General features: G+C 41.2%; 1 protein-coding gene across 2 annotated transcripts in view; it reads right to left on the bottom strand.

The window, feature by feature from the left end:
* The window catches only part of efnb3b (ephrin-B3b), a 118,889-nt gene that overhangs the window by 59,389 nt on the left and 49,731 nt on the right, over window positions 1-9,769 (bottom strand). The gene's annotated exons all lie outside the window — the stretch shown is intronic.

Genomic DNA, 9,769 nt, shown 5'->3' with positions numbered 1-9,769 from the left:
TCTACAACTAATTTCCAGAAAGCTCTTGTTTTATTTTGTCCTCCATTCTGACGGTTTTTCAAGATTTTATTCCTAAAGATTGTTTTTAGACAAATATTTGTCATTCCTGCATAATTTGTCTTTTAAAAAATGTGTAAAATCAAAAAGGACAATGAAATGAAGAACGGTGAAAATTGTGTTTTTGGCATTTTTAATGTGTTCCTGTGGCATTTATATAATGATGGAGGAAATATTAAGCTTTGAATTGTATTTTTTGAATATTTCTTTATTTCTTTACTTCAGGACCAGAGGAGAAAGATCATGTTTGTGATGCAGAAATCACACCAGGTGGGCCAAAGCTCCCATTCTGATGCATCCACTTGTAGACGACTAGATCCATGAACGTCTTCGTTTTGCTCGTCTGAGGTTAAATCTGCCTTTTCAGTTGCACCGCTAATGCTAAGTTGGGGGTGTGAGGGCTGTAAGCTAGTGGGAGACGGATGACAGGAAGTGGGGGGGGGGGGTTGCTTTGTGCCGACTGTCTTTTCCACAACTCAAAGGTGAATTTTTTGCCGCTCTGCAGAAACTACGTCCTACAAAAGTTTTTTAAAAATATTTTCAAACTTATAATAATCATTATAATTAAAAGACCACAGGAAATACTATTAAAATAGATCAAACGACGATGAGATTGGGTCAATAAATTGTAAATATTTGTCTGATTTGGTGCCACAGAACGTAAAAGCAACATTTTCCTCTTTTCTGCTCCTAAACTTACATCTTTGTTGCTCGTTTCCCGTTCCCGACAGGTTTTTGGATGTTAGAAATGTCCGGTCTGCAGATCAGAAGCACGATTGCTTAATTAGCTCGTTAATTGTGATAGAATTCACTTCTGAGTTGTGGGCGGGACCATTTGGGCTGACTTCCTGTCACCTTTTCGAAGCACATTTTTTTGTCTTTTCTTGATTCACACCACTGTGAATAAAGAAATACTTTACATTTGTCCTCCATCGTCAAAAGAAAAAAGCTCCAAAAACACAATTTTTAAAAATAGGAGCGAGTCTATAAATGCTGCTCCACATCGTGAACGTTCCGCTGCTTTGATGCTGTCAGACGAGGTTAAAAGCCGAGGTTTTATTTGCGTCAGGTTTGAAATAAAAGCTGCCGACGGGCTGAGCTGGTCGCTCGTAGGGACCGAGGTGAGCGAGGAGGTTTCTCCGGTGAGTCAGACGTCCCTCCTCCCAGCACAAGGCCATCTCTCAGCCCCAAAACGCTCTTTAATTCTAATCCTCCGAGGGGGAAACAGAGTCTGCAGACATCATCTCTGTTTGGAAGTAGCTCCTGTCAGGAACGTGTTGGCAGTAGCGCAGGCTTTGCAGGAATGGCAGCTTCTGTTAGTAATCTAAGTGACACTTTGATGTGGGAGGAAGCCTGTAAAAGTTGAGGAGCAGTTCGTCGCTACCTCTGCCTCAGAAGTCATTTGAGTTTTCTTTTTTTTTTCCAGCAAACACCAGGGAGCCGCGGCAGTAAAAACCTGCTTAATTATTCTCTGTGTTCTGCTGACAGACGAGCATTGGAGTATTGAAAATAAACAACGGAGGAGGTTATGTAAGTGCTCCGTCAGACAGGACGAATCATGCTAGTGTCACAGCAGCTGACAGTTTCATTTGTTAAATTAAGACCCAAAAAAAAACACCTTTCAGTTCAGCCTGTCAGTATTATTACATAACCTTTTAAGCTAACTGCAGGCAATTTGTGTTGCGCTTGTGTAATATGTTTGTTTGTTAGTTTCTCCTGCAGCAAAAATAATGACGAAAACACTTTACCGTTAGATGATTTAACACTATTTTTACAGACCCTTAAAGGTGATATAAGTCGGCTTTACCCTTCAGGGGTCGCAGGTTTTTCATTGTTGACAAAGAGTTTTACGCCGTTCCTTCACCGCCCTTCACATTTGTCAATCAGGGTATTTTATTGTGAAAGATTGGTTATATTTTGAAAACTGACCAGATTCTCGGCATAACTTCCTGCCTGGATTGACGCAGATCGCTCTCACAAAGAATAGACCAGACGCCAAACGATCACTGCATGGCACAAGTCAACCGCGGACGACCACGGCGCTTTGGTATGAAGTACACGAATGAAGCAGCCTCCGTAACACTTTCAACGCCCGATGTGAACCAGGTGTAAGGAACCACACAGGGATCGCTCATCGTGCCTCCTGGGAATCGAACCCTGATGGATGGATGGATGGATGGATGGATGGAGGAATGGATGGATGAACTAAATCTATAGCATTACCTGCGATAATAGTAGTGTGAATGCTGTAAGCTGAATTTGGCCACAGAAGATGCTGAAATTGATAACTAAAAACGCTGAAGCTGATAGCTGAAAACACTGAAGCTGATAGCCCGCTAAAATTGTAGCTGAATGCCAAATTAGCCTAAAAAACTGACAAAAAAAACTTAAGTTAGTAAAAACAGCTAGCTGAAATATTAGCTAAAAACTGAAAATTAGCCAAAATTAGCCAAAACAGCTACCATGTGGCTGAAAAAAATAGCTAAACTAGAAAATAGCCACAAAGCCCTCCCTGAAAAACAGCCTAAATTAGCCAAAACAGCTAGCATGTACGTAGCTGATATATTAGCTAAACTTAAACATAGCTTAAAAACTGAACAGAAGCCAAAATTAGCCAAAACAGATAGCATGTGAAAAAAATAGCTAAACTTCAAAGTAGCAAAAAAAAAAACTGAAAACAGCTCAAATTAGCCAAAACTGCTAGCATGTAGCTGAAATATTAGCAAAACTTAAACAAAGCTTAAAAACTGAAAAGTAGCCAAAATTAGCCAAAACAGCTACAATGTAGCTGAAATATTAGATAAACTTCAAAATAGTCAAACAAAACAGAAAACACCTCAAATTAGCCAAAACAGCTAGCATGTAGCTGAAATATTAGATAAACTTCAAAATAGGCTAAAAACTCTTAGTAAATGCTAAAAAAGCTAGCACAATGCTAGTTTTTTTAAACTTTAAAGCCATAACTTTTTAATATAATTATGAATATAAAAATGCAGGAATATTATTCCAGAATAAATCAACTTAAAACTTTAATAACTTTCAATATTTTACTCTCCATAAAAATAAATTATACAAGTTAAAAATAGCTCCAAGATAACATCGGTCCATTAATAACAATAAAACAATATGATCTTGAGGGCCGGATCCGGCCCCCGGGCCTTGACTTTGACACCTGCTCTAGGTGGTTGTCTGCACCGTTTGAGCTCATGCAAGTACGCCTCGATGGCCGACGATTGAAACGTTTGCATGTGTTGCACCTGCGTGCCGCCATAAAGCTTTCATCTGCGGTCTTGAAGACGTGATGCTCTGAGGAACCGGAGAATGCAGACAGAACGTCGGTGCGGCTCGTGCTCTGACGGGCGTAGAGGCCTGCCGGGAAGCCACCGTTCCCCTTCTCATTACCCAGGTCACCCGGGGTTATCAGGCCACACTTGGACTGGAGAGGCAGGCGCTCAGCGTCACTCAACACCCATAAACAGACGCCTATCTCGCCTTCCTGTTGGCCCCAGACTGGCATTCACGCCATTTATAGAGGAGCGAAGGCAAACACGCCGGCGAGTTCCTGAGGCTTCTGCAACCAAATCTCTTAAACACACACAGGCCCCAACAAAGACCCACACAAAAGGTTTGCCCGAGCACATCCACCCACCTACACCCAAACGCGCCGGCTTAGATTTCCCTCAACAAGAACAACAAAAATCAACCGGCGTGCCACTTTTTATTTTTTTGTTTTTTTCTCCAACTTGAACACCTTTCGCTTCCTGCGTGACGCATCGTGTCAGGTTTATCTGATTGTTTCCTGAGTCACAGTCGGGCTTCGCTGCAGAGCAAACACACTCTCTCGGTGTAAAAAACGCCACTGGGCATGTGCGGCGCTGGAAAATGAAAGACGGACAGAAAAAAGGGAAAGTCGGTGGAGTGAGAACGCAGAAGGGGAAAAAATATTGAACAAGCAACAAATAAACAAAAGAAACGAGGCGGCTGGAAAATATGACACACAGGAGGCAAATGAGGGAAACGGGGAATTGATGTGGAGTCTTCATACCTCTGAATTTACACTGCACTGTCCAATAGGATTCGGGGAAGCTGAGATGGTGTCAGTGAACCTGAGCTACCAAAACGTAATCTAAACGTTGCACTAAAGGACTTCTATCTTTAAATGTATCATTAGTAGACATACTTGTATGGCGCTTTTTAATCTTCTTCAAGGGCCATAGGTGCCAATATTTAACCAATTTGGGGCAAATTAGGGTTCAGGGTCTTGCTCAAGGACACTTCGACACATGGCCGGGCAAAGCGGGAATTGAACCTGCAATCAGAGGTCGACCACCCAACCAAGGCTTTCCAATTTATATTTTAAAAAAAGATTTACACCTCTGTACCTCTTGGACTGGATTCAATTACCAGTTTTTTGACAAACACTTTTAAAGAGTTCTATTGTTTTCAAAAAGTAGTATTTCTTTAGAAAAAGTTTTAATACTTTTAAAAAGATGTATTCCGTTTAAAAAGTTTTATTTCTTTCAAAAAGTTGCATTTCTTCAAAAAATTTGTAATTCTTTTAAATCAATCAATTTATTATTTATGCAGCACTTATAGAAGCAGAAGCAGCCAAAGTGCTGAATATATAAATAAAATCAATAAACAATAAATATGAGAATCAGTAAAAGGAATAAAACAATACAAGCAATGAAGGAATAAGATACAATAAAACAAAGATGTATTTCTTTCAAAAAGTTGTGGAACTTTTATTTTGAAGTTTCAAATTTGAAGGATCAAATTTCATATTTTTATTTGGTAAGGAAAAATATACTGAAGCCTTTTAAACAAAAAAAAAAGAATTTCAATTTGGTCATAAATACGATTTTGGTCAACTAGGAAGTCGTAATGTTTGATGGATTTTGGGAGCATTATAGTCGTGTTTCCACTGAGCAGTACGATACGATACGGTCCGGTCCGATACTTTGAGTGTGTCCATTAAGACAGCTATAGCTACTGCTGAAACCCGTTAACTGGCAGAAGGTCATTACGACAAAAGAAGGCGTCTGTATTCGTCTTCGCCGCCTGGAATCTTTGAATACTTTGTATATACGAAATACTGAAAGCCAACATGGTCCAACTTTGAGTGTAAAGTCTAAACCGGACTGTACCACTCTCAAAGCATTCTGGGTAGTGTAGTCATGCAATGGAAAATATAGTCGCTACACCAAATGCTAACTTGGACAAGTATCTTTGGGGAATTGTAGACAACTGTTTTCACTGATGAGCCTCCTAACAAATATGACCAGTTCGACTGTTTCAGTGAACTAAGCAGGACAGCAGACATACTTAGAAATGCAGGAGATTTTGTGACGCAGAGAACGCGTATTTAGTATGTTCTTGTCACATGCACGTGTGTTACAGGAGTTCAAAGCAACAGATCTGGTGTTAAAGGGTGGAAGAGTAGAAAACAAAAGCACTTCTCCCCGTTACCCAACTGAGTCAAATTCCCTGTAAAGTTTATCCGGATGACAAATGTTTGGAGATCGGTGCGGTCGGAGGAGGAGGAGCAGGGAGTCGGCCCTATAAACAGCTTTATGGAGTTCTTCCACGGCTGCATCTAAATAAATCATCCCATTCAGAAACGGCCCTGAGCAACGCTACGTTCTCTCATCCATACTTTCCTTTTTTCAGGACGGTTTTTGTTTTCAGAGAGTCTCTCCTTTTTCATTTTTTTTCCATCTCTCTCTCCGTCCCTTTTTCTCAGCTGTTAACAATAGAGCCATTCATGTGGCCACACTTTGAAACACGGCGTGGAAGGTTGTGGAGGGGGCCAGAGGGGGCCAGAGGTGACACTGAGGCGGAGGAAGAGGAGACCAAGCGAAGCGGAGTGGTGGGTGGTGGTGGTGGTGGTGGTTGGGGCGCGGGGGGGCAGCTTTCAGGCCTTTTCTTCTCTCAGTTCTTTCATGGCAGCAGAAACATCATTTTCGCTACCGGGGCGTCGCCCCGCCGCGACCCCCGCTCTGGGCTGAGAAGACTCGAGTGTCAGCCTCCCTGACCCCCTCCCCCCCTCATGATGCTTGTCCATCTGCGTGTCGTCTACCTGCCCCCGACAACATTTCGCAGATTCCACCGCGGGAAACCCGAGACCAAAGCCGAGTCTGCAGGTGCGGCGGGGGTGTTTTTTGACAGGGTTTAATGTAAAAAAACAAAACAAAAACTAGTACAAAAGTGGAACCAAACTGAGCAGCTGAGAGGAGACAGTCGGATAGAGCGCCGGCGTTGGAGTGGATTTATGGCGAGGCCGTGCACATAAAGCTGTCCTAACTAATCTCCCGGTATACACAAGGCCAATCACTGGGGCTGAGATGACCCCTACCCCCCTCCTCCTCCGAGCTTTCTTTAATGTACACACGCTGTCAAATGACTGGGAGGAGCGAGCCAAAAGGCGCACGCCCGCCAAACACCTGCAGGCCATCGAGGAGCCGTCCAAAGTAAATCCGCTGGGTCTCATTCTCTCCAGCGTTTGCCGCAAAGAGCAAACAGTCGTTTCCAACATTTGAGCTTCAGAGCTCTGATGAGGCAAAAGGAGACTTCCATCCAGACCAGCAGCATTCATCTCCGTCCAGCTAATGACTGTCCAATCAAGAGGCGGTTAAACCCTTTAGCTACAGTGTTGGCGTACTTTGGAACTCGTCAACCGTTTACGTAGTTCCACTGGATTCTGACGCGGAGAAAAGGAGCTATAAAACAAATACAGAAACAATCGTGAAGTACTTAGGTAATTAACAAAAACTAACACATTTTGAAGCAATGAAAATCAGATTTGTGCTGATATGCAACATTTTACGCTAGTAAAATCATTACAAAACTAATGTAAACAAACTTTATACGTTATGGAAAGGGAAAGAAAAGCAGCTTTGCACTGCTTTTCAACACTCTACCTAAGTAAATTGCTTATGCAATCATCGTAAACCCAAAAAATCGGACATAGAAGAAGCAGCTTTGAGGTGATATGCAACACTTTACATTAGTAAAGTACTTACACAATTAGCAAAAACTAGAGGATTTTGAAGTGGTGAAGAGCAGCTTTGTATTATTATACTGCACTTTACTAAAATGTTTACAAAACAAACTTCATGAAGCAAAGAAAAGTAGTTTTACACTGATATGGAACACTTTAAATGAGTAAATTGTTTACGATTAGCGTAAACCTACAGAATATGCAATACTTGATAGTAGTAAAGTACTTAAGCAATTAACATAAAGTAAGCAGTTCTAAAGCAGAGTTAAGCAGCTCTGTGCTGCTGTGTAACTCTTCAGGTTAGTAAAGTATTCACGCAATTAATTCTGAAGGGTAAAAATGTAGCTTTGCACTGACACGCAACATGTTAGTACTTTACATTAGTATTTACGCAATTATTGTAAGATAACAACTTCTAAAGAGGTAAGTAGCAACTTTGTGCTGATATACATACTTTATGCCAGCAAAATGTTTACACAAAAAACTTAAACTAATTATGAAGTGCAGAAAAACAGCTTAGTGTTGACATGCAATACTTTACAGAAGTACTTATGCAATCAATGTAAACTAACGAATCCTGAAGTGTAAGACAGTATTTTTGCGCAGATATAAAACTCTTTATGCTTTATGCTAACACTTGTGCAATGAATGTAAACTAACAGGTTCTGAAGTGTAGAAAAGTAGCTTTGCAGTGATATACAACACTTTACGCTAGTACTTATGTATTAGAGTAAACTAACGAATTCTGAAGTGTAAAATAGTAGCTTAGCACTGATATACAACACTTTACACTGGTACTTATGTATTAAAGTAAACTAACGAGTTCTGAAGTGTAGAAAAGTAGCTTTGCAGTGATATACAACACTTTACGCTAGTATGAACTCAATTAAAGTAAACTAGCGAGTTTCGAAGCTTTTATGAGCAGCTTTGCACCGATATACAACCCTTTGTTAGCATAGTCCTTACCCAATTAAAGTAAACTTAGAGACACTGAAATGGAGAAAGTGACTTTGAATCGATATGAAACACTTTATGTTAGTAAAGTACTTACGTAATCAAAGTAATTTAAATGGATTTGGAAGTAGAGAAAAGCAGCCCTGCGCTAATAGGCAAGACTTTATGTTAGATTTAGGTCGCATATATTTTTAATTTATATTAATTGCGTAAAGTGTTGAGTAATCGGAACAAAGCTGCTTTTCTACACTTCAGAATCCATCCGTTCTCTATGTAAACGATCGAAGAGTTACGCTAACTTGAGGAGTTTGTGATATTTTGTATCACTGGCGATATCTCCGCTACTAAAGGGTTAAAGCCCAGAAAGAGTGAGGAATGGCCGCTTAGGTACGGAAAAAAATTTGGAAATGTATAAGAAAAAAAACACTTCTGGATCCACTGATGGGCAGCTTTTTGAGAAAATATTATTGTAAGCTCCACTTCTGGGTTGGATCACCTGCCTGGACGGGGATTTCAGAGCTGGGCACCGACACAGAGAGGGGAGCTTACTCACGTTTTTTTTTTTCTTTTTTTGCTCTCCTTCACTGGAGCAATCACCCACAACTCCCAAACTCCAGCTAAATGTGAAACACATGCTCCGGCGTACAGAAGACACGAATCCGCATCATCGGATCCTGACGCGGGCCTTGGCAGCTCCAGCGGCCTGACCCATCACGCTCCGCTCTCCTCACCTCCATCCGCCCGCCTCGCCATAAAAGATTCAGCAGCTTTTAAATTTCACTCATGTTGTGCACTTTTTTTAAAAATCTCGACCTCATCTTTGATCAGCTCTGTGACTGAAAGGAGGGTTCGAGTGCCTGAAAGCGCGGGCTGAGCAGCGTGGGGTCAGGCTGCAGAGCTAATAACAAATCCATGCTGCAAATCACAGCCAAAAAAGCTAATCGTCTCAAAAAGGTTCTTCATGTATCGGAGATCCAGCGACTGCAGACAGCCCGGCTTCTGCTCCCATAAGTGCAGACAGTTTTAAAATAACCATAATCATTATTACTGTCTTCATTAAAGAAGCATATACCCTGAAGAAGAGCTGCAGAAAGTGGTCTTTGACTGTGTGTACGGAGCTGCAGAGGGATGGAGACACATTTGGATGAGATGGAAGGAGACAGAGAGGAGTTAGGAGGAGACGCTGAGGGGGGGAGAGGGAGCCGTAATGTAAATTGATGAGAGTTTGAGTCTCTCCAAGCCCTGGCCCAGATACCTCTGAGCATTTCCATTATGGATGAAATGTTGGGATGGATGGGAGTTCCTCAAGGAGTTGAGCTGGGAGACGGAAAGTTTCCCGGAACGACTCGAGTCGGAAGCTGTTCGAGCGGGAGGTTCCGTCATTGGTGAGTCATGAAAACATGCTGAAAACGTGTATTTTAAAGGAAAAACGTTGAATATTATGATAAGTTGGAAATAATAAAAGCCATGCATTTGATATATTTCGCTGTGACACCTCAGCTGTCGTTGGCGACAACAGAATTCAACCGTTTTGACGTAGAAAAACATCAGTCATACAACCCTTTACTATTTTTATACTCGTAAAGTGATGTATAACAGCAAAATAACACGATTTTTGAGATACTATCATTCTTAAATTACTTATGCAGCTAAGATAATTCCAAAAGTTTCAGACGCACAAATGAAAAATTATACTATTTTACTACACTTTACAAACTTTACACTCGTAAAGTGTTTCAATTTACTAACTTGACGCTC

Source organism: Oryzias melastigma, linkage group LG18, assembly GCF_002922805.2.
Source record: "Oryzias melastigma strain HK-1 linkage group LG18, ASM292280v2, whole genome shotgun sequence".
Classification (NCBI taxonomy): Eukaryota; Metazoa; Chordata; class Actinopteri; order Beloniformes; family Adrianichthyidae; genus Oryzias; species Oryzias melastigma.
The sequence above is the reverse complement of the archived record's forward strand: the minus strand, read 5'-3'. Positions and strand labels throughout refer to the sequence as shown.